This window comes from Coregonus lavaretus, assembly GCF_964263955.1.
Source record: "Coregonus lavaretus genome assembly, chromosome: 8".
Lineage (NCBI taxonomy): Eukaryota > Metazoa > Chordata > Actinopteri > Salmoniformes > Salmonidae > Coregonus > Coregonus lavaretus.
Window position 1 is genome coordinate 42658282 of NC_139995.1, and position 22322 is coordinate 42680603.

General features: G+C 44.6%; 1 pseudogene across 1 annotated transcript in view; it reads left to right on the top strand.

Annotated features, from left to right (window-relative positions):
• LOC311134059 (pleckstrin homology domain-containing family A member 6-like) overlaps positions 1–22322 on the top strand; it is an 86910-nt pseudogene that overhangs the window by 42603 nt on the left and 21985 nt on the right. The window contains exons 8-14 of the transcript XR_014615390.1: positions 3232–3300; positions 3501–3581; positions 4109–4258; positions 5155–5250; positions 6210–6321; positions 9350–9489; positions 14108–14207. The product of XR_014615390.1 is annotated as a pleckstrin homology domain-containing family A member 6-like (transcript). The remainder of the gene's footprint in view (positions 1–3231; positions 3301–3500; positions 3582–4108; positions 4259–5154; positions 5251–6209; positions 6322–9349; positions 9490–14107; positions 14208–22322) is intronic.

Sequence of the window (22322 nt, forward strand, 5' to 3'; positions counted from 1 at the left end):
TTGATTCAAGGGGTCTGAATACTTTCCGAATGCACTGTACATGTATCTTAGTATCAGTATTAGGGGAAGGGGAACATTGTGAGGGTATAGGGGTCTTTATGTTTCCCAAATAGTGGGTTGGAACTGCCTTCCTTTGGGTTATGGCTTGACTGGGTCATGGTTAGAAACATGATTTGTATTTACTTGGTGACTCATGTGCAAAGTCCCAGTGGAAAGAAAATCATTTTGGGACCACTGTTTGTGGGGCCTGTGGGTCTAGCTGAAGCCTGCCTCTCTGGGACACTCTCTCCTCTCGTACTTGTGAGAAGAGATTTGCTCTAGAGGAGGATCGCTCCACCATTCTGGTTACCATGCCGATAAGGTGATTTTCACCGGTCACCTGGGGCAAAACACACTGTCCATTTTTGTATATATTTTTTTACGGAAATATCACATTTACATAAGTATTCAGACCCTTGACTCAGTACTTTGTTGAAGCACCTTTGGCAGCGATTACAGCCTTGAGTCTTCTTGGGTATGATACTACAAGCTTGGCACACTTGTATTTGGGGAGTTTCTCCCATTATTCTCTGCAGATCCTCTCAAGCTCTGTCAGGTTGGATGGGGAGAGTCGCTAGACAGCTATTTTCTGGTCTCTCCAGAGATGTTCAATCGGGTTCAGGTCCTGAGCGCTCTGGAGCAGGTTTTCATCAAGGATCTGTCTGTACTATATTTCCCTCGATCCTGACTAGTCTCCCAGTCCCTGCCGCTGAAAACCATCCCCACAGCATGATGCTGCTGTCAACATGCTTCACTGTAGGAATGGTGTCAGGTTTCCTCCAGACATGACGCTTGGCATTCAGGCCAAAGAGTTCAATCTTGGTTTCATCAGACCAGAGTATCTTGTTTCTCATCGTCTGAGAGTCCTTTAGGTGCCTTTTGGCAAACTCCAAGCAGGCTGTCGTGTGCCTTTTACTGAGGAGTGGCTTCCGTCTGGCCACTCTACCATAAAGGCCTGATTGGTGGAGTTCTGCAGAGATGGTTGTCCTTCTGGGAAGTTCTCCCATCTCCACAAAGGAACTCTGGATCTCTGTCAGAGTGACCATTGGGTTCTTGGCCACCTCCCTGACCAAGACCCTTCTCCCTCGATTGCTCAGTTTGGCCGGGCGGCCAGCTCTGGAAGGGTCTGGGTGGTTCCAAACTTCTTCCATTTAAGAATGATGTAGGCCACTGTGTTCTTGGGGACCTTCAATGCTGCAAAAATTTTTTGGTACCCATCCCCAGAGCTGTGCCTGTCCTTCGACCTCATGTCTTGGTTTTTGCTCTGACATGCACTGTCAACTGTGGGACCTTATATAGACAGGTGTGTGCCTTTCCAAATCATGTCCAATCAATTGAATTTACCACAGGTGGACTCCAATCAAGTTGTAGAAACATCTCAAGGATGAACAATGGAAACAGGATGCACCTGAGCTCAATTTCGAGTGTCATAGCAAAGGGTCTCAATACTTATGTAAATAAGATATTTATGTTTATTTTTTTTTTATACATTTGCAAACATTTCTAAAAATCAGTTTTCACTTTGTCATTATGGGGTATTGTGTGTAGATTGATGAGGGAAAAAATATTTTATCCATTTTAGAATAAGGCTGTAATGCAACAAAATGTGGAAAAAGGCAAGGGGTCTGAATACTTTCCGAATGCACTGTATCTATGTAATAAGAACTGTAAATGTCTGTAAATGTCTCCTCTACACTTCAGCTTACTAACGCTTTTCCAAGATGTCTGGATTGCTGTAGCACAGATTGTTTTCCACTTGCCTTGTAGCCACATGGTTTCTGGTATCTTAGTGTAACTCCTTGTGCAGGCTCTCTCTTTCCACAGATGCCAACTACTGCCCTCTTCAGGGCTTTTCTAGTCACTAGTGATTTAGGGTAGGAGGCTCAGCTGTAGTCTAGACAGAATCAAGGTGAATGATTTTCCCCTCCCACTCCATAGTCTCCCCCAAGCTATACACAGGCCAAGCCTGCCTCTCTCTCCTCTCTCCATTCCTCAATTCTAGCATGTGGATTTTAGACGCTAGACTCTCTCCACAGAACTGGCTTTTGGTTTCTTTGTCTTACCAATTTGTTTGCAATTTTTGTTCTCCATGTTGCTTCACAGTGCTTTATGTTTCTTTGTATTCCCATCTGTGTTTTATGTCATATCCTGTCTTGTGCTGTAGCCTAATAGTGTGTCAATGCTTCATAACACCCCCAACCACCCTCCCTCTGTGATGTCATATCCTCCTTTGTATACCATCCAATCACAGTCCTCCATAAGGACATAGATCAGTGTTTCCAAACCCTGGTCCTCGAGTACCCCCAACAGTACACAGTTTAATTGCAGTCCTTGACAAACACACCTCATTCAACTCATTGAGGGCTTGATGATTAGTTGATAACTTGAATCAGGTGTGCTTGTCCAGGGTTACAATAAAAGTGTGTACTGTTGGGGGGTACACTCGAGGACCAGGGTTGGGAAAAACTGACATAGATGACCTGGATATGACCTTTGACATTTTGACAGAGGGGGTTAGCATTCCAGCTCACCCTAATGCAGGGATCATCAACTTGATTTAGCCGCGGGGCGATTATTTATTGAACGGATGGCCAGAACATAATTACAAATAATTTGTAGAATGCAAATTGACTGCAAGAAGGCCAAATGTGTGGAAATACTTTAGATTAGATTTCCAAAATTAAAATCACTTGGAGCTGACTTGCTGGTGTTTTTACAGTATTTTATGTCCAACAATAAAACATTTAAAAAACTTGGGAGGGGGGCTAAATAAAATGCGCAGAAAAAATGGGGGGGCCAAACAAAATCACCCGCTCTGTCTGCTCCATACTGTAAACAACACAGATTAATATGTTTTTATGTTTGTTATTGTTTTGTTATTATCTTATTTGTTCAGTATTAATACCGATGTGATATGTACTGTGATATACTATGTATGTACTATGCACATGGTATGGTATTGTGTTGTTACACTGGTTCTGTTCTGTGCTACGCCATTGATAAAGTGTTGTTCACAACTGGGTGGGTCTGGGCCATTCCAATGGCTCACTGAAGCCATCTGTAAAATGATGTGTGGGTTGTTTTACAAACCCTTGGTCTGTGAAGGATTAGTTTGGTCTATGAAGAATTAGTTTGAATAGGGTTCTGGTTGATATAATATAAGTATTAAGAGTCCTGTCTCTGTTTTCCCAGGTGCCTCAGTTCCATGACCCCTACAGGGAGCTGCACCCCACACTGAAACGCAACGAGATGGAGACCAGTGTAAGGCTGGGTCCCTCCATCTAACTATCCCATAAACAGCCTCACTCCTCTTATCCTAAACAATCAACCTTCAGCCACCTTCCTCTCTCCTGCAAACACCCTCCTTCCAATGGCAAAATTGCTTAATTTGTTCACTGCCATTTTAATAAACTGCCTCTCTCTCTCTCTCTCTCTCTCTCTCTCTCTCTCTCTCTCTCTAGAAACTTCTGGGTCGTCTGTGTGAGCAGAACAGTATTCTAAAGGACCAGGAGGCAGTGGTCCACAGGCTGAGGATGGACAAGGTAGATAGAGACCTTTTACCACTAACACTAAAAACTTCCCCTAGTACTCTACCAGCTCCAGCATTCTAAACATTGCAAAGTCCAGGCGAGTCCAGCTGAAGACACAGCATGTCTACTGGTATATCCTGCTACGAAATGACACCTAGATTATGTCCCATGACAAGGACAATAAAAACAAGGCAGTCATGGTATTTACAATGTAACGTGTTATATGTGGCGTGTGAGGTGTCTTATGGCTTCTGTTATTAAATGTAGGTAGTAAATGTCTATATGTTATGTCATATCAATCCAGAATAATGCTATAAAATACAAAGCTGCTAAAGAAAGTAAACAGAGAAGTACGCTCTGGGGTGCAGTTTCCCCTTGGTAAAGATTTAGAATCAGCTTCCCCACCCCCAAATCCTAACCTTTACCATTAGTGAGTATGCAAAACTGACCTAAGGTCAGTGTCTAGGGGCAACTTCACCCTACTCCATAAAAGTAGCCAAACATGGTCTGACATGTCCCCTGTTACCTGCTGTTCCCAGGACAGCCTAGAGGGAGCACTGGTGGCCACGCACCAGGAGATGGAGCTGTACCGGGGTCAGCCGTTGGCTGCAGACAAACTACAGCTGAAGAAGGAGAAACTGCAGAACCAGCTCATCAACATCAGAGGAGAACTCTCCCAGGCATCCAGCGTAAGAAAGACACATAGCCAGGGATAATCCATGATAATCCATAGTGGTACCGGAGCGCCAAGTCTAGGACCAAAAGGCTCCTTAACAGCTTCTACCCCCAAGCCATAAAACTGCTGAACAATTAATCAAATGGCCACCCAGACTATTTACATTGACACCTCCCCCCTCCATTTGTTTTTACACTGCTGCTACTCGCTGTTTATTATCTATGCATAGTCACTTTACCCCTACCTCGACTAACCTGTACCAATTTTATATCATCTATAATCTATAAGTAAATCAAGGAGATCCCTTTAAGGTATCCTGTGTAAGAGATATGGAGGATGAATCTAAAATATAACAGTATCTCATCTATAATCTATAATCTATCAAATCTGATCACAATCAGATGACAACTCTCCTACTCCAGTGTGATAGATATTGTAAAGTCAATGGTTGCTTTAGAAAGTGACTATAAGGCAAGAGGTTTCAGCATACAGTCAGGGTTTCTCATGCGTAGGAAAAACTGTGCCTACTGCCACACCCACCACCTAAGCCCCTTTTTGATTTTGGAAAAACCCTGATAATATTTATAGTTCCAGGGTCTAAATGTGTGTTCTAGGGTCTGAGTGTGTGTTCTAGGGTCTGAGTGTGTGTCCACGGTCTGAATGTGTGTTCCTGGGTCTGAGTGTGTGTTCCTGGGTCTGAGTGTGTCTTCTAGGGTCTGAGTGTGTGTTCCAGGGTCTGAGTGTGTGTTCCAGGGTCTGAGTGTGTGTTCCAGGGTCTGAGTGTGTGTTCCAGGGTCTGAGTGTGTGTTCCAGGGTCTGAGTGTGTGTTCCAGGGTCTGAGTGTGTGTTCCAGGGTCTGAGTGTGTGTTCCAGGGTCTGAGTGTATGTTCTCTCCCCTGCTGTCCCCAGGTTCTGACCACCACCCGGATGGAGTTTGAAACTTTGGAGGACGAGGTCAATGCTATCCATGGAGACCTGTGGGAACAGCTCAACACAGGCGGGCAGGTACACGGACACCCTCTCTTCATCTTGACCCCACACTGACCACAAACTCTATGACCCACCTAAAGCTTCTGATGTTTTATTGTGGCGTACAAAGTTACCAAAACCTGTGTTTCTAACTAGTCGCCAGTCGAACACTGAATATGGAGCCTAGAAATGAAATGACTAGAATGGAACTGATCCTATAATCGCACCTGCTCATAACCCCACCTGTATGGTTCCATTTTAGAGTTTATATGGCTGTTCATTGGCTAATTTCCAGTCACTTAGCACAGTGTTATCCTAGCTTGTTAATAGCTGAGTCCAACCCTTCCTCCTAATCAATCATTTAAACAGAATAGGAATCACTCATCAATAATAAATTAACACAAACATTAATTGTCATCATGTCCTATTTATCATCATACTTCTGATGATATTATCTAGAATGTATAAAGTACAGTCAACCTGCCCCATTAAACACCTGACTGCCCCTCCTCTCCATGGAGTATCACCTGGCTCATAGTGGTGAACTGTTAAGAGACTGTCCATAAGAATGCCATGTCTGTGACCCACTCAGTAAAACAATGTCCTATTCATTAGGAATGAAACGGAAGCAAACGGGCCAAAACGGGGAGGGAGTACCTGAACTAGTCCAATAAACAAAAAAACATGTTTTGGGTTTCCTTTGCGAAATGTTTTGCTACATTTACTTACAGCGTACACTAATGCATGTATGAGACCTTGTTATTTTCTTAGACAATAAGGCTACCTGGTGTCACTCTCTCACTGAGACACCTAACTGCTGCTACATCACTCTCTAACTTGTTTTCTAGTAGAAGACTACAATAACAACAAGTTATTAACAGTATTAGATCTATTCAGTATTATACTTCAAATTTTCTTCTCTCCTTTCTCCTTCTCTTATCACCTTTACTTCCCTTGTCTATTCTCCATCCTCCTCCCCTCCTCTCCTCCGTCAGAGTGAGATGATCCACAGACACATTCAGAAGGAGTTCTGGAGAGTTCAGGATGTGTTGGAGGGACTCCACAAAAACAACCTTTCCAGAGGCACAGACACAGCCAAACACCGGGGTACGCCTGCACCTAACAACAACATAACCTACAGTATAGACTTTTTCCACATTTTGTTACGTTACAGCCTTATTCTAAAATTGATTTAAATGTTTTTTCCTCATCTATCTATACACAATAGTTTTTTCGATATTTATGCAAATGTGGGGTGCCAGGGTGCCCATCATTACGCACACCTGTCACCATCCTTACACACATCAGCGCTTCACTGGTACTGTTTATATTAAATGTTCACACCTGGTACCTGCTTCTCGTTTCCAAGCGTCTGTCCTTACAGAATGCTGACACTACTATAAGAAATGTTTTGTTTTTTTGTTTGGGTTGGGGACGTCGGGTCTGGGTGCCGCTGCTGAAGGAACCCAGGGATGCCTCAGCTGGCTCGTCAGGCTTCCATGCCTTAGCTGGCTCGAGAGGTTATCTTGCCTCGGTTGGCTCGGCAAGCTCCCATCCCACGTCATGCCTCAGCGGGTTCATCAGCCTCCCATGCCTCAGCGGGCTCGTCAGGCTCCCATGCCTCAGAGGGCTCGGCAGGCTCCCATCCCACGTCATGCCTCAGCCGGCTCGTCAGGCTTCCACGCCTCAGCCGGCTCGTCAGGCTTCCACACCTCAGCCGGCTCACCAGGCTCCCATGCCTCAGCCGGCCCGTCAGGCTCGACAGGTTACCGCGCCTCGGCCCGCTCGTCAGGCTTCCATGCCTCAGCCGGCTCATCAGGCTTCCACACTTCAGCTGGCTCGTCAGGCTTCCACGCCTCAGCCGGCTCGTCAGGCTTCCACGCTTCGGCCGGCTCGCCAGGCTCCCGCACCTCGGCCGGCCCGTCAGGCTTCCACACCTCAGCCGGTTCGTCAGGCTCCCACGCCTCGGCCGGCTCGTCAGGCTTCCACACCTCGGCCGGCTCGTCAGGCTTCCACACCTCGGCCGGCTTGTCAGGCTTCCACACCTCGGCTGGCTCGTCAGGCTTCCATGCCTCAGCCGGCTAGTCAGGCTTCCACAGCTCAGCCGGCTAGCCAGGCTCCCACGCCTTGGCCGGCCCATCAGGCTCGACAGGTTACCACGCTCGGCCGGCTTGGCCGGCTCCCATGCCTCAGCCAGCCCGTCAAGTTCGTCCAGGGTGGCGTCCCTAGAGGGGGAGGGGTACTGTCAGACCTGCTCCCGCTCCCCCTGCCCTGAACTTCATCACGGCTTAATTACCTCCCCGATATCTGTCTGTTCCTCTGTTTGATCCCGGTGTCAGCATTAATATTGTTTTGTTTCCGTTGTCCAGACGCTGTCTGTGTTTTGTTCCTGTCTGTTTTTTCATTAAATGTTCGCTCTCTGTACTTGCTTCTCGTCTCCCAGCGTCTGTCCTCACAGGTACTTTGTTGAAGCACCTTTGGCAGCAATTACAGCCTCGACTCTTCTTGGGTATGACACTACAAGCTTGGCACACCTGTATTTGGGGAGTTTCTCCCATTCTTCTCTGCAGATCCTCTCAAGCTCTGTCAAGTTGGATGGGGAGCGTCGCTGCACAGCTTTTTTCAGGTCTCTCCAGAGATGTTTGATCTGGTTCAAGTCCGGGCTCTGGCTGGGCCACTCAAGGACATTCAGAGACTTGTCCCGAAGCCACTCCTGCGTTGTCTTGGCTGTGGCGTAGGGTCGTTGTCCTGTTGGAAGGTGAACTTTCATCCCAGTCTGAGGTCCTGAGCGTTCTGGTGCAGGTTTTCATCAAAGATCTTTCTGTACTTTGCTTCGTTCATCTTTCCTCGATCCTGACTAGTCTCCCAGTCCCTGCCACTGAAAACCATCCCCACAGCATGATGCTGCCACCACCATGCTTCACCATAGGGATGGTGCCAGGTTTCCTCCAGACGTGATGCTTGGCATTCAGGCCAAAGAGTTCAATCTTGGTTTCATCAGACCAGAAAATCTTGTTCTCATGGTCTGAGAGTCCTTTAGGTGCCTTTTGGCAAACTCCAAGCGGGCTGTCATGTGCCTTTACTGAGGAGTGGCTTCCGTCTGGCCACTCTACCATAAAGGCCTGATTGGTAGAGTGCTGCAGAGATGGTTGTCCTTCTGGAAGGTTCTTCTATCTCCACAGAGGAACTCTGGAGCTCTGTCAGAGTGACCATCGGGTTCTTGGTCACCTCCCTGACCCCTTCTCCCCCGATTGCTCAAATTGGCAGGGCGGCCAGCTCTACGAAGGGCCTTGGTGGTTCCAAACTTCTTCCATTTAAGATTGATGGAGGCCACTGTGTTCTTGGGGACCTTCAATACTGCAGAAATGTTTGGTACCATTCCCCAGATCTGTGCCTCCACACAATCTTGTCTCGGAGCTCTACGGACAATTCCTTCGACCTCATAGCTTGGTTTTTGCTCTGTCAACTGTGGGACCTTATATAGACAGGTGTGTGCCTTGTCCAATCAATTGAATTCACCACAGGTGGACTCCAATCAAGATGTAGAAACATCAAGGGTGATCAACGGAAACAGGATGCACCTGAGCTAAATTTCCAAGTCTCATAGCAAAGGGTCTGACTACTTATGTAAATTAGTTATTTATGTTTTTTATTTTTAATAAATTTGCAAAAATGTCTAAAAATTTGTTTTTGCTTTTTCATTATCGGGTGTTGTGTGTAAATTGATGAGGACATTTTTTTATTTAATCAATTTTAGAATAAGGCTGTAACCTAACTAAATGTGGAAAATGTCAAGGGGTCTGAATACTTTCCGAATGCACTGTATAGTAATTGCCACGTCTGTTGTGTTTTTTTTCTATCTGTCTGAAATCTACCACACCATTTTGAACTATCTGTAGCTGCAGTACATGATAAATGAATAAATGAATCAATAGGAGTATATTGATGAACAGCGTTCTGCATGCATATCTAACTCCCTCCCTCCCTCCCTCCCTCCCTCCCTCCCTCCCTCCCTCCCTCCCTCCCTCCCTCCCTCCCTCCCTCCCTCCCTCTCCTCTATCTCTCTGTCTCTCTGTCTCTCTGTCTCCTCTCCCCCATATCTCCCTCTCCCTCTCTCTCTCTCTCTCTCACACAGTGGCCAGTGGAGCATCAGGTTCTTTTAGCACCAATAGTCCTGCCAGTCCCCTGAGCTCAGTAAGCCTCACCAGTCCGCTCAGCCCCTTCTCCCCATTGCCCGGTTCCCAGGCCTCTCCCACAAAACAACTCGGTCCTGAGGTAAGCACTGCCTCTTCCTACTACCCACGCACCCACCTGGGTCACCACCCAGGACCTCAACCTAACACCCACTGAGTCCTCAACCTAACACCCACCTGAATCTTGACCCAAACACCCAGCTGAGTCCTGACCCAAACACCAAAGACCCCCTTATACACTCCTTACCTCGCACCCAGCCCAGGGCCCTCAGTCCTGAAACACAGTACCAGGTCCTGTACTTAGGCATCCAGTCCCGTTCCTGAACTTAAATCCCTACTTAACACCTAACAAAGTCCTGAGCAAAGTAGGCACCCTGGTCTTGAACCAAATGTCCACCTGTGTCCTGAGTCAAACTCCCACCCTAGCACTAACCAAGCCAACCAGCTAGCCCCTGTAGAGAGTACAGACACCCAGAAACATGCAAAACCGCACACCCCTCGAGCCAACCAGCATGACCTTAGAAATACTGTGGACACCCAACCAAACACAGACCCCAACACCAACACCAACCTCAGTACCAGTCAAGCAATCCAGGCAGCCCTTAGTGACAGTACACATCCACAGCCACACAGCCACCAAGCCAGGTGCTTATGGTACACCCCACACCCTGGTACCACCACACAACCCGGTACCACCACACACCCCGATACCATCACACACCCTGGTACCACCATACACTCCGGTACCACCACACACCCCAGTACCATCACACACCCCGGTACCACCACACACCCCGGTACCACCACACACTCCGGTACCATCACACACCCTGTTACCACCATACACTCCGGTACCACCACACACCCCGGTGCCACCACACACCCCGATACCATCACACACCCTGGTACCACCATACACTCCGGTACCACCACACACTCCGGTGCCACCACACACCCCGATACCATCACACACCCTGGTACCACCACATACCCCGGTACCACCACACACTCCTGTACCATCACACACCCCGGTACCACAGCCACCCAAACAACAGGCCTTGGGCCAGAGTGTACAGGCAGACCCATCTCTAGACCTGATGGACTGTACTGTAAGATTTAAGATGTTTAAGATGGGTTGCAGCAGTTGTAGCACACACCAGACAGACTTGATACAATAACAGTTCTAATGTGATGTTGTACTTACTGTATTATGATGATGCATCTTATATTACTTTGTATTGCCAATAGTAAGAAGCAAAACTAGAGGTTTGAAGCAGAATGTGTTATGCTTTCTGAAGTAAAGTATAAAGCTGAGGTTGACTAATGGTCCTAGTCAGTAACTGGTTAACAAAGTTCTGTGTCCAGCAGGCTCAGGGAATCCTCACTGACATTCTCAGTGAAAAATTAGTCAGGAGTTCTCAGCCTGCATGTCGTTACATTTTTATTTCTAGGGCCATGTCAACATCAATAAGCTCTTTCTCTGCCAGAAAAGGTCAGAAAAGGTGATGTCAAAAAAGTTATGTGTAACACTGTGTAGCACTGTTATTAGTATTAACCAGGGCCCATCCGCACATTTTCCTTGATCTCTAATCTAAGGAGCACGACCTGGTTAGGACAGCCGGACTGCCTGTCTGTGTGTCTCCACCGGCCAACACAGAGCCTTCACATATCTCCTGATCCACTTTGCTATGAGGATGACAAGCAGATGACATATGTGTTTTCCTCCTTAATCAAATCGTACACGTCGATTCAGAGCATCCCAAACATGCTCAATGGGTGACATGTCTGGTGAGTATGCAGGCCATGGAAGAACTGGGACATTTTCAGCTTCCAGGAATTGTGTACAGACCCTTGCAACATGGAGTCGTGTATTATCATCCTGAAGCATGAGGTGATGGTGGTGGATGAATGGCACGACAATGGGCCTCAGGATCTCGTCACGATATCTCTGTGCATTCAAATTGCCATCGATAAAATGCTATTGTTTTCGTTGCCTGTAGGTTATACCTGCCCATACCATAACCCCACCGCCACTCTGTTCACAACGTTGACATCAGCAAACCGCTCGCCCACAGACGCCATACACGCTGTCTGCCATCTGCCCAGTACAGTTGAAACCGGGATTCATCCGTGAAGAGCACACTTCTCCAGCGTGCCAGTGGCCATCAAAGGAGAGCATTTGCCCACTGAAGTCGGTTACGACGCTGAACTGCTGTCAGGTCAAGAACCTGGTGAGGACGACGAGCACGCAGATGAGCTTCTCTGAGACGGTTTCTGACAGTTTGTGCAGAAATTCCTGTTGTGCAAACCCACAGTTTCATCAGCTATCCGGGTGGCTGGTCTCAGACAATCCCGGAGGTGAAGAAGCCAGATGTGGAGGTCCTGGGCTGGTGTGGTTACACATGGTCTGTGGTTGTGAGGCTGGTTCTGTAAAAGCCAAATTCTGTAAAACCACGTTGGAGGCGGCTTATGGTAAAGAAATTAATATTACAATATCTGGCAACAGCTCTGGTGGACATTCCTGCAGTCAGCATGCCAATTGCACGCTCCCTCAAAACTTTAGACATCTGTGGCATTGTCTTGTCTGACAAAACTGCACATTTTAGAGTGGCCTTTTATTGAACCCAGCACAAGGTGCACCTGTGTAATGATCATGCTGTTTAATCGGCTTCTTGATATGTTACACCTTTTAGGTGGATGGATTATCTTGGCAAAGGAGAAATAATCACTAACAGGGATGTAATCAAATTTGTGCACAAAATTTTAGAGAAAAATACTTTTTGTGCATATGGAACGTTTCTGGGATCTTTTATTTCAGCTCATGAAACATGGGAGCAACACTTTACGTGTTAAAGTTTATATTTTTGTTCAGTATAGTTCCGAATATACTGAAGCGCTCTGGGACTGGAGTTGGATCCTCCTGTTTTAGAATTAAACTGTTGTGCTCTGCCTTCCTCTGGCTCTCAGCCAACTCTCTCTGTATGCGTGAAGCTCATAATCACACTATGCTGACATTTGAATTATAGTGTTCAAGAGCAGAAAGCAACAGTCTATTTTGTGAATCATATAATCCCATGTATCATCTATGTTGCTTAATGATTGTAACTGATTGGAAATTGTAGCGCTACTTTCTATCTTGTTTTTCATATTCAGCAGCTATCAGTGGTCTGTATCAGTACTACTAATCTTATTAGAATTCAGTATGTGCATTCATGCTAGCTCTCAGTCCAGGCATCTCATTGGACACCTGTGACCCTTCACCCCTGAAGTTCATTGGGGTCGGGGCTCCAATCCTCATATCGTTCCATGATCCTCTCTGCTCTGCACTCCGCCTGGCTTTTGTCACTCCTCCTGATGCACAGCGCTCTCTCTTCCTCCTCCTACCATCCTCCTCCCTCCTTCCTTCCTTTCTTCCTTCCCTCTCTTCCTCTTATTCTTCCTCCTTCCTGTGGCTTAAGGACATTGGCCCGCCACGGCCACCACTTCCCAAATCCTACTACCCCCTGGAGTTGCTCCCCTCCCTCCCCCGTCAGCCCTTTGACAGCTCCACCTGGCTACGCAGCCAGGGCCTGGATGACGGTTACGTTGACGACGAAGAGTCCCGCGGCAGAAAGGTATTTGGTGACGGGAGGATGGGAGGGAGTTCCCAACCCTGCCACGCCCCCTGTCACTCACCCAAGCTGGTAGATGTTGTCCATAACCACTGATTCAGGGACATATTTGTTTTTGTCCCCCTAATGGGTAAAGTAAGGATTGGGGGAAGCCATCCTTGTCCTCCCCATAAACACTCCCAGACCCCTAAAACAACAGAGCTCTAAGCTCTACCACACACACTCCTTTTACGCCAGCCCCCCCCCCCCACCCCCCTCCATCACCCGCTTCACCATCACCCCATCCCTCCGCCATACACATGGTCACACATCTCCATCTGTTCTAGCGCTACTATTCCACCTTATCTTCCTTCCTTCTCTCTCTCTTTCTCTCCCTCTCTCTCTCTCTCTCTCTCTCTCTCTCTCTCTCTCTCTCTCCCTTTCTCCCTCCCTCCATCTCGGCCTGTATCTGCTCTCCAACAGCACCTGCAACAGAAGTGATTGTTCTAATTGGTGTCTCTGGCTTCTCTTTAGTCTGCTGTGAAACAGATGTCAATCAATCACTTACTATGGTTGATACCAAAAACTCTTCATTAAATTGGAATTGATTCAGTTGATCTGTAATTATTCAATAAGATCTAAAGCAACAATATCAAACAAAATAGAAAAACCAATTTTAAGTATTTTAAATCTTACCCATTCTAATGTACTGGGTGCTTTTGGAGGCTACGACTTAGCTTAGGGCGAGTTGCAGGTTCCCATAGGAACGGTAAGGTTGTGAATGGAGGTGTGTGGATCCATCCACAGCTAGTGGTTCCTTTACCATGCTGTATGTGCGCCAGTCGTTGTAGTGATGTGGTACTGATGTGATTGTGCTAGTCCCTGTGCTAGTGCTGTGTCTGTCATTTTAGTGTGTAGACCGTACTCTTTTCGGCTTATGCCGGATCTACTTCCAACCATCATTGCATTCCACACTAATGCATATTATCTAATGCATTCTGTGTTTGGGTAACCATATGGCCAATAGTTCCAACACTCTCCCGGTGTGTAAATATCTTACTGTTGATTGGCTGATGTTGCATTAGCTCCTCCTCCTGCTCTGTGTTGCAGCACAAGTACGGTTATCGACAGGACATGTCACCGGGAGAATGGACCAATAGCAACGAAGCTCAGGAGCTGGATCAGGATCGGCAGGCCAACACGAATAAAGGTACAGGAAGCAAGGGAGCCTGGGTAATGTTGTTCTGGTGTGTCAGTGAGTCTGCATAGCCGGGTCATTCCTACAATGCGGTACAATTTGGACCTCAAAACTTTAGAATTTTTACAAATATATATAAAAATATATATATTCTTTCAGAAAAACATATTGGTCAAGCTCAGGCACGTCAACATTTTTGGGTGCATTTTCCAATTTGTTAGGTGCATAATCCTAACAGGGTGGAACCTAACAGGGTGGAAATGTTTAACCTAAATTAGCCATAGCTCTGTGAGTGAGCAAGATTGAGCTAGCATAATGGTGAACACTTAAACAGGATTTTAACTTCTCTATCAAACATATTTTAACACTTTGAATTATTATTATTTTTCTATATAATTTAGCCTAACAGGGTGGAAATGTATGAGTGGGACACAGACTAACAACATGAACATGGACAAATTGATGAAAATTAGGGTTTATATTTATTTAGCTTTGCACCATAGTTTTCCCACCAAAGAAATTATGACACTTCCTGAATGTGGGGTCATTGTAGGAAGGGGTTGTTTTCTTAAATGGAGAAATACAACAAACTAACAGGGTGGAAAGTGGTATCAGGGACACACAGAAAATCATAAATAAAATAATAATAAATACACTAATCATGAAAAAAACGTTATTGATGAAAGAGACTTTAACTAGGACTATAAAACAATGATGAAAGATTTTGAACATTTTATTATTTTATGGCTTATATTTGTTTTTTTGTATTTTTTTATGTACAGTACAAGTCAAAAGTTTGGACACACCTACTCATTCAAGGGTTGTTCTTTATTTTTACTGTTTTCTACATTGTAGAATAATAGTGAAGACATCAAAACTATGAAATAACACATGGAATCATGTAGTAACCAAAAAAGTGTTAAACAAATCAAAATATATTTTAAATTTGACATTCTTCAAATAGCCACCCTTTGCCTTGATGACAGCTTTGCACACTCTTGGCATTCTCTCAACCAGCTTCATGAGGTAGTCACATGGGGGGGGGGGGGGGGGGTATACAGAAGATAGCCCTATTTGGTAAAAGACCAAGTCCATATTATGGCAAGAACAGCTCAAATAAGCAAAGAGAAACAATAGTCCATCATTACTTTAAGACATGAAGGTCAGTCAATATGGAAAATGTCAAGAACTTTGAAAGTTTCTTCAAGTGCAGTTGCAAAAACCATCAAGCGCTATGATGAAACTGGCTCTCATGAGGACCACCACAGGAATGGAAGTTACCTCTGCTGCAGAGGATAGGTTCATTAGAGTTACCAGCCTCAGAAATTGCAGACCAAATAAATGCTTCATAGAGTTCAAGTAACAGACACATCTACCCCCCCCCCCAAAAAAAAGAAAAAGAAAAAAAAAACAGACACATCTCAACATCAACTGTTCAGAGGAGACTGTGTGAATCAGGCCTTCATGGTCGAATTGCTGCAAAGAAACCACTACTAAAGGACACCAATAAGAAGAAGAGACTCGCTTGGGCCAAGAAACACGAGCAATGGACATTAGACCGGTGGAAAGAGTCCAAATTTGAGATTTTTGGTTCCAACACCCGTGTCTTTGTGAGACACGGTGTGGGTGAGCGGATGATCTCCGCATGTGTATTTCTCACTGTAAAGCATGGAGTAGGGGGTGTTATGGTGTGGGAGTGCTTTGCTGGTGACATTGTCTGTGATTTATTTAGAATTCAAGGCACACTTAACAAGCATGGCTACCACAGCATTCTGCAGCGATACGCCATCCCATCTGGTTTGGGCTTAGTGGGACAATCATTTGTTTTTCAACAGGACAATGACCCAACACACCTTCAGGCTGTGTAAGGGCTATTTTATCAAGAAGGAGAGTGATGGAGTGCTGTATCAGATGACCTGGCCTCCACAATCCCCCGACCTCAACCCAATTGAGATGGTTGGGATGAGTCCGACGGCAGAGTGAAGGAAAATCAGCCAACATGTGGGAACTCTTTCAAGACTGTTGGAAAAGCATTTCAGGTGAAGCTGGTTGAGAGAATGCCTAGAGTGTGCGAAGCTGTCATCAAGGCAAAGAGTGGCTATTTGAAGAATCTCAAATATAAAATATATTTTGATTTGTTTAACACTTTTTTGGTTATTTCATAGTTATTTCATAGTTTTGATGTCTTCACTATTATTCTACAATGTAGAAAATAGTACAAATAAAGAAACACCCTTGAATTAGTAGGTGTGTCCAAACTTTTGACTGGTACTGTATATAAATTACATATATTTTTATATGTTTATATGTCCTTTATTATTTTCCCCTAACCCTACCATCCCTCCCCTATTTGGAGTACACTAATGGACAACAACACTCAGGCTTCTACTTCCAGTTTATACATTCTATATACATTTTACGGACACAGTATATTTTACAATAGTTATCAGTCCCATCCTGTTTTAATTTCTATTCAATAAACATTTTTGCTAAGAGTATTATTATAATTATTGATCGATTGACTTTTTAAATCACCCAGCAGTGCTATTTGCAGAGGTCCAGGTAAATGTTGCAATTCTTCAGCCATTCCTGAACCTGCGGCCAAAAACAAGCTACATATGGACAGTACCAAAACAAATAATCTAATCATTCTGTCTCTTCGCAGCTAAATCTGCAGAGCAGGGATGGTTGTATCCCAATATATATAACATTCTATTGGTTGCAAGAATGTTGTATAATAATTTAAATAGAAAAACTCTAAGCATTGTTTTTTGTATCAGTTCATAAACCATGAGCCATGGAATCTCTTCCCAACTATTTTGCAATCTATATGGCACAGCTGTCAATTGTTTGGTCCTGGTACACTTTTGTATTCATCACAATTTTCTTTAGCCAATTTTGGTCTTAAATGCAGACAAGTTCCTTACTCTCTCCCCCTTCCACTTGCCTCTTCCATTTTTGCCGTAATGCTGTAATTAGTTGGTTGTAATTTTGAGCAGAGCAGACATATCTATATATATTTTTGTTAGCTGCATGTGTGACATAACTCCACCAGTCCTATTTATGATATAATTTACAAAGATTATAACATTTGGGTTTTTTTACTATCCAAAATGTATGTTTTTTTAATCATTTAATATATTTGAGTTTAACCACAATATTTTTTGTAATTTTTGTTCTGTCTTTTCTGGTGGATTAAACTTAAATGGCAACCAACTTTCTATGGCTTGTTTTAAAAATAGTGATATTTTGGAGATTATTTCATTTTCAAATAACCGAAAGTGGAGGTTGTAATCTGAATAAAGGGAAAAAGGCCATTCTTGAACACGGGGTATGCCATTCTTACTAAGATTTAAGTATAGCTTTTGTATGACTGAAGCCTTTAGTGAGAGGTCAAATGCTTTAATATTTAATAATTTCTGCCCTCCGAAGACATGTTCATTATATAAATAGGCCAGTTTAATTTTGGCTGGCTTTGCTCATATAATTTAAAAAACAAGTTGTTAGGTGTAGGCAAGTCCATAAGCAAATAGGTAAACTGGGATATGACTAAAGAGTGGTGATTTTTCCACAAATAGACACGTATTTTCCTTTCCACAGTAGCAAGATCTTATCTATTTTTGCTAACTTTCTATTGAAATGTATTGTAGATCATTTCTTTCTTTCGGGATATGAATACCGAGTATGTTCACCTCACGTCAGAACATTTTATTTGGTTGTAATCCAGAGAGGTTAGAAAAAGTATCTAGATCATCTATGAAGCTGTGGAGGGATCCAAATTGTGGATTTAAAAGAAAACATGAATCATCAGTGTACAATGACATCATTGTTTTTAAGCCCTGGTTTTCTAGGCCCTTGATATTATTGTTGGATCTGATTTTAATAGCTAACATTTTGATGGCCATAATAAATAGATATGCCGATAGTGGACAACCTTGTATTACTCCTTTTGACAGTTCAATACTTTCTGAGAAGTAGCCATTTTTTACTATTTTAAACCTAGGGTTACTCTACATAGCTTTAACCCATTGTATAAGAGATTCTCCTAAATTGAAATATTCCAGGCATTTACAGTGTACATAAATTCCAGTCGTACTTTATCTAAAGCCTTTTCAAAGTCAGCTATGAATACCAGGCCTGGTTTCCCATTTTTTTGTGTTTTTTCTATTGATTCCAGTACTTGTCATATACAGTGCCTTTGGAAAGTATTCAGACCCCTTGACCTTTTCCAAATGTTGTTACATTTACATTTTAGTCATTTAGCAGACGCTCTTATCCAGAGCAACTTACAGTTAGTGAGTGCATACATTATAATTTTTTTCATACTGGCCCCCCGTGGGAATCGAACCCACAACCATGGCGTTGCAAACACCATGCTCTACCAACTGAGCTACATCCCTGCCGGCCATTCCCTCCCCTACCCTGGACCAATTGTGCGCCGCCCCATGGGTCTCCCGGTCGCGGCCGGCTACGACAGAGCCTGGATTCGAACCAGGATCTCTAGTGGCACAGCTAGCACTGCGATGCAGTGCCTTAGACCACTGCGCCACTCGGGAGTTTGTTACCTTACAGCCTTATTCTAAAATTGATTAAATTGTTTTTTTCCCTCATCAATCTACACACAATACCCCATAATGACAAAGCAAAAACAGGTTTTTAACATTTTTGCTAATTTATAATTGATAGAAAACTGAAATATCACATGTACATACAGTGGGGAAAAAAAGTATTTAGTCAAATCAAATCAAATCAAATGTTATTGGTCACATGCGCCGAATACAACAGGTGCAGACATTACAGTGAAATGCTTACTTACAGCCCTTAACCAACAGTGCATTTATTTTAAACAAAAAATTCTAAAAATAAAACAACAACAACAAAAAAGTGTTGAGAAAAAAAAGAGCAGAAGTAAAATAAAGTGACAGTAGGGAGGCTATATATACAGGGGGGTACCGTTGCAGAGTCAATGTGCAGGGGCACCGGCTAGTTGAGGTAGTTGAGGTAATATGTACATGTGGGTAGAGTTAAAGTGACTATGCATAAATACTTAACAGAGTAGCAGCAGAGTAGAAAGGATGGGGTGGGGGGGCAGTGCAAATAGTGCGGGTAGCCATGATTAGCTGTTCAGGAGTCTTATGGCTTGGGGGTAGAAGCTGTTGAGAAGTCTTTTGGACCTAGACTTTGCACTCCGGTACCGCTTGCCGTGCGGTAGCAGAGAGAACAGTCTATGACTAGGGTGGCTGGAGTCTTTGACAATTTTGAGGGCCTTCCTCTGACACCGCCTGGTATAGAGGTCCTGGATGGCAGGAAGCTTTGCCCCAGTGATGTACTGGGCCGTACGCACTACCCTCTGTAGTGCCTTGCGGTCGGAGGCCAAGCAGTTGCCATACTAGGAGGTGATGCAACCAGTCAGGATGCTCTCGATGGTGCAGCTGTAGAATTTTTTGAGGATCTGAGGACCCATGCCAAATCTTTTCAGTCTCCTGAGGGGGAATAGGCTTTGTCGTGCCCTCTTCACGACTGTCTTGGTGTGTTTGGACCATGATAGTTCGTTGGTGATGTGGACACCAAGGAACTTGAAGCTCTCAACCTGTTCCACTACAGCCCCGTCGATGAGAATGGGGGCGTGCTCAGTCCTCTTTTTTTTCCTGTAGTCCACAATCATCTCCTTTGTCTTGGTCATGTTGAGGGAGAGGTTGTTTCCCTGGCACCACACGGCCAGATCTCTGACCTCCTCCCTATAGGCTGTCTCATCGTTGTCGGTGATCAGGCCTACCACTGTTGTGTCGTCGGCAAACTTAATGATGGTGTTGGAGTCGTGCCTGGCCATGCAGTCATGGGTGAACAGAGAGTACAGGAGGGGACTGAGCACGCACCCCTGAGGGGCCCCCGTGTTGAGGATCAGTGTGGCAGATGTGTTGTTACCTACCCTTACCACCTGGGGGCGGCCCGTCTGGAAGTCCAGGATCCAGTTGCAGAGGGAGGTGTTTAGTCCCTGGATCCTTAGCTTAGTGATGAGCTTTGAGGGCACTATGGTGTTGAATGCTGAGCTGTAGTCAATGAATAGCATTCTCACGTAGGTGTTCCTCTTGTCCAGGTGGGAAAGGGCAGTGTGGAGTGCAATAGAGATTGCATCATCTGTGGATCTGTTGGGGCGGTATGCAAATTGGAGTGGGTCTAGGGTTTCTGGGATAATGCTGTTGATGTGAGCCATGACCAGCCTTTCAAAGCACTTCATGGTCAGCCACCAATTGTGCAAGTTCTCCCACTTAAAAAGATGAGAGAGGCCTGTAATTTTCATCATAGGTACACGTCAACAATGACAGACAAAATGAGGAAAAAAAAATCCAGAAAATCACATTGTAGGATTTTTTATGATTTTTTTGCAAATTATGGTGGAAAATAAGTATTTGGTCAATAACAAAAGTTTCTCAATACTTTGTTATATACCCTTTGTTGGCAATGACACAGGTCAAACGTTTTCTGTAAGTCTTCACAAGGTTTTCACACACTGTTGCTGGTATTTTGGCCCATTCCTCCATGCAGATCTCCTCTAGAGCAGTGATGTTTTGGGGCTGTCGCTGGGCAACACGGACTTTCAACTCCCTCCAAAGATTTTCTATGGGGTTGAGATCTGGAGACTGGCTAGGCCACTCCAGGACCTTGAAATGCTTCTTACGAAGCCACTCCTTCGTTGCCCGGGCGGTGTGTTTGGGATCATTGTCATGCTGAAAGACCCAGCCACGTTTCATCTTCAATGCCCTTGCTGGTGGAAGGAGGTTTTCACTCAAATCTCACGATACATGGCCCCATTCATTCTTTCCTTTACACGGATCAGTCGTCCTGGTCCCTTTGCAGAAAAACAGCCCCAAAGCATGATGTTTCCACCCCCATGCTTCACAGTAGGTATGGTGTTCTTTGGATGCAACTCAGCATTCTTTGTCCTCCAAACACGACAACTTGAGTTTTGACATTCTCCCAATCCTCTTCTGGATCATCCAAATGCACTCTAGCAAACTTCAGACGGGCCTGGACATGTACTGGCTTAAGCAGTGGGACACGTCTGGCACTGCAGGATTTGAGACCCTGGCGGCATAGTGTGTTACTGATGGTAGGCTTTGTTACTTTGGTCCCAGCTCTCTGCAGGTCATTCACTAGGTCCCCCCGTGTGGTTCTGGGATTTTTGCTCACCGTTCTTGTGATCATTTTGACCCCACGGGGTGAGATCTTGCGTGGAGCCCCAGATCGAGGGAGATTATCAGTGGTCTTGTATGTCTTCCATTTACTAATAATTGCTCCCACAGTTGATTTCTTCAAACCAAGCTGCTTACCTATTGCAGATTAAGTCTTCCCAGCCTGGTGCAGGTCTACAATTTTGTTTCTGGTGTCCTTTGACAGCTCTTGGCCATAGTGGAGTTCGGAGTGTGACTGATTGAGGTTGTGGACAGGTGTCTTTTATACTGATAACAAGTTCAAACAGGTGCCATTAATACAGGTAACGAGTGGAGGACAGAGGAGCCTCTTAAAGAAGAAGTTACAGGTCTGTGAGAGCCAGAAATCTTGCTTGTTTGTAGGTGCCCAAATACTTATTTTCCACCATAATTTGCAAATAAATTCATTAAAAATCCTACAATGTGTTTTTCTGGAGAAAAAAAATCTCAATTTGTCTGTCATAGTTGACGTGTACCTATGATGAAAATTACAGGCCTCTCTCATCTTTTTAAGTGGGAGAACTTGCACAATTGGTGGCTGACTAAATACTTTGTTTCCCCACTGTAAGTATTCAGACCCTTTACTCAGTACTTTGTTGAATCACCTTTAGCAACGACTACAGCCTTGAGTCTATGACGCTACAAGCTTGGCACACCTGTACTTGGGGAGTTCCTCCCTCTCTTCAGATCCTCTCAAGCTCTGTCAGGTTGGATGGGGAGCGTTGCTGCACAGCTACAGTTGAAGTCGGAAGTTTACATACACCTTAGCCAAATATATTTAAACACAGTTTTTCAAAATTCCTGACATTTAATTCTAGTAAAAATTCCCTGTCTTAGGTCAGTTAGGATCACCACTTATTTTAACAATGTGAAATGTCAGAATAATAGTAGAGATAATTATTTATTTCAGCTTTTA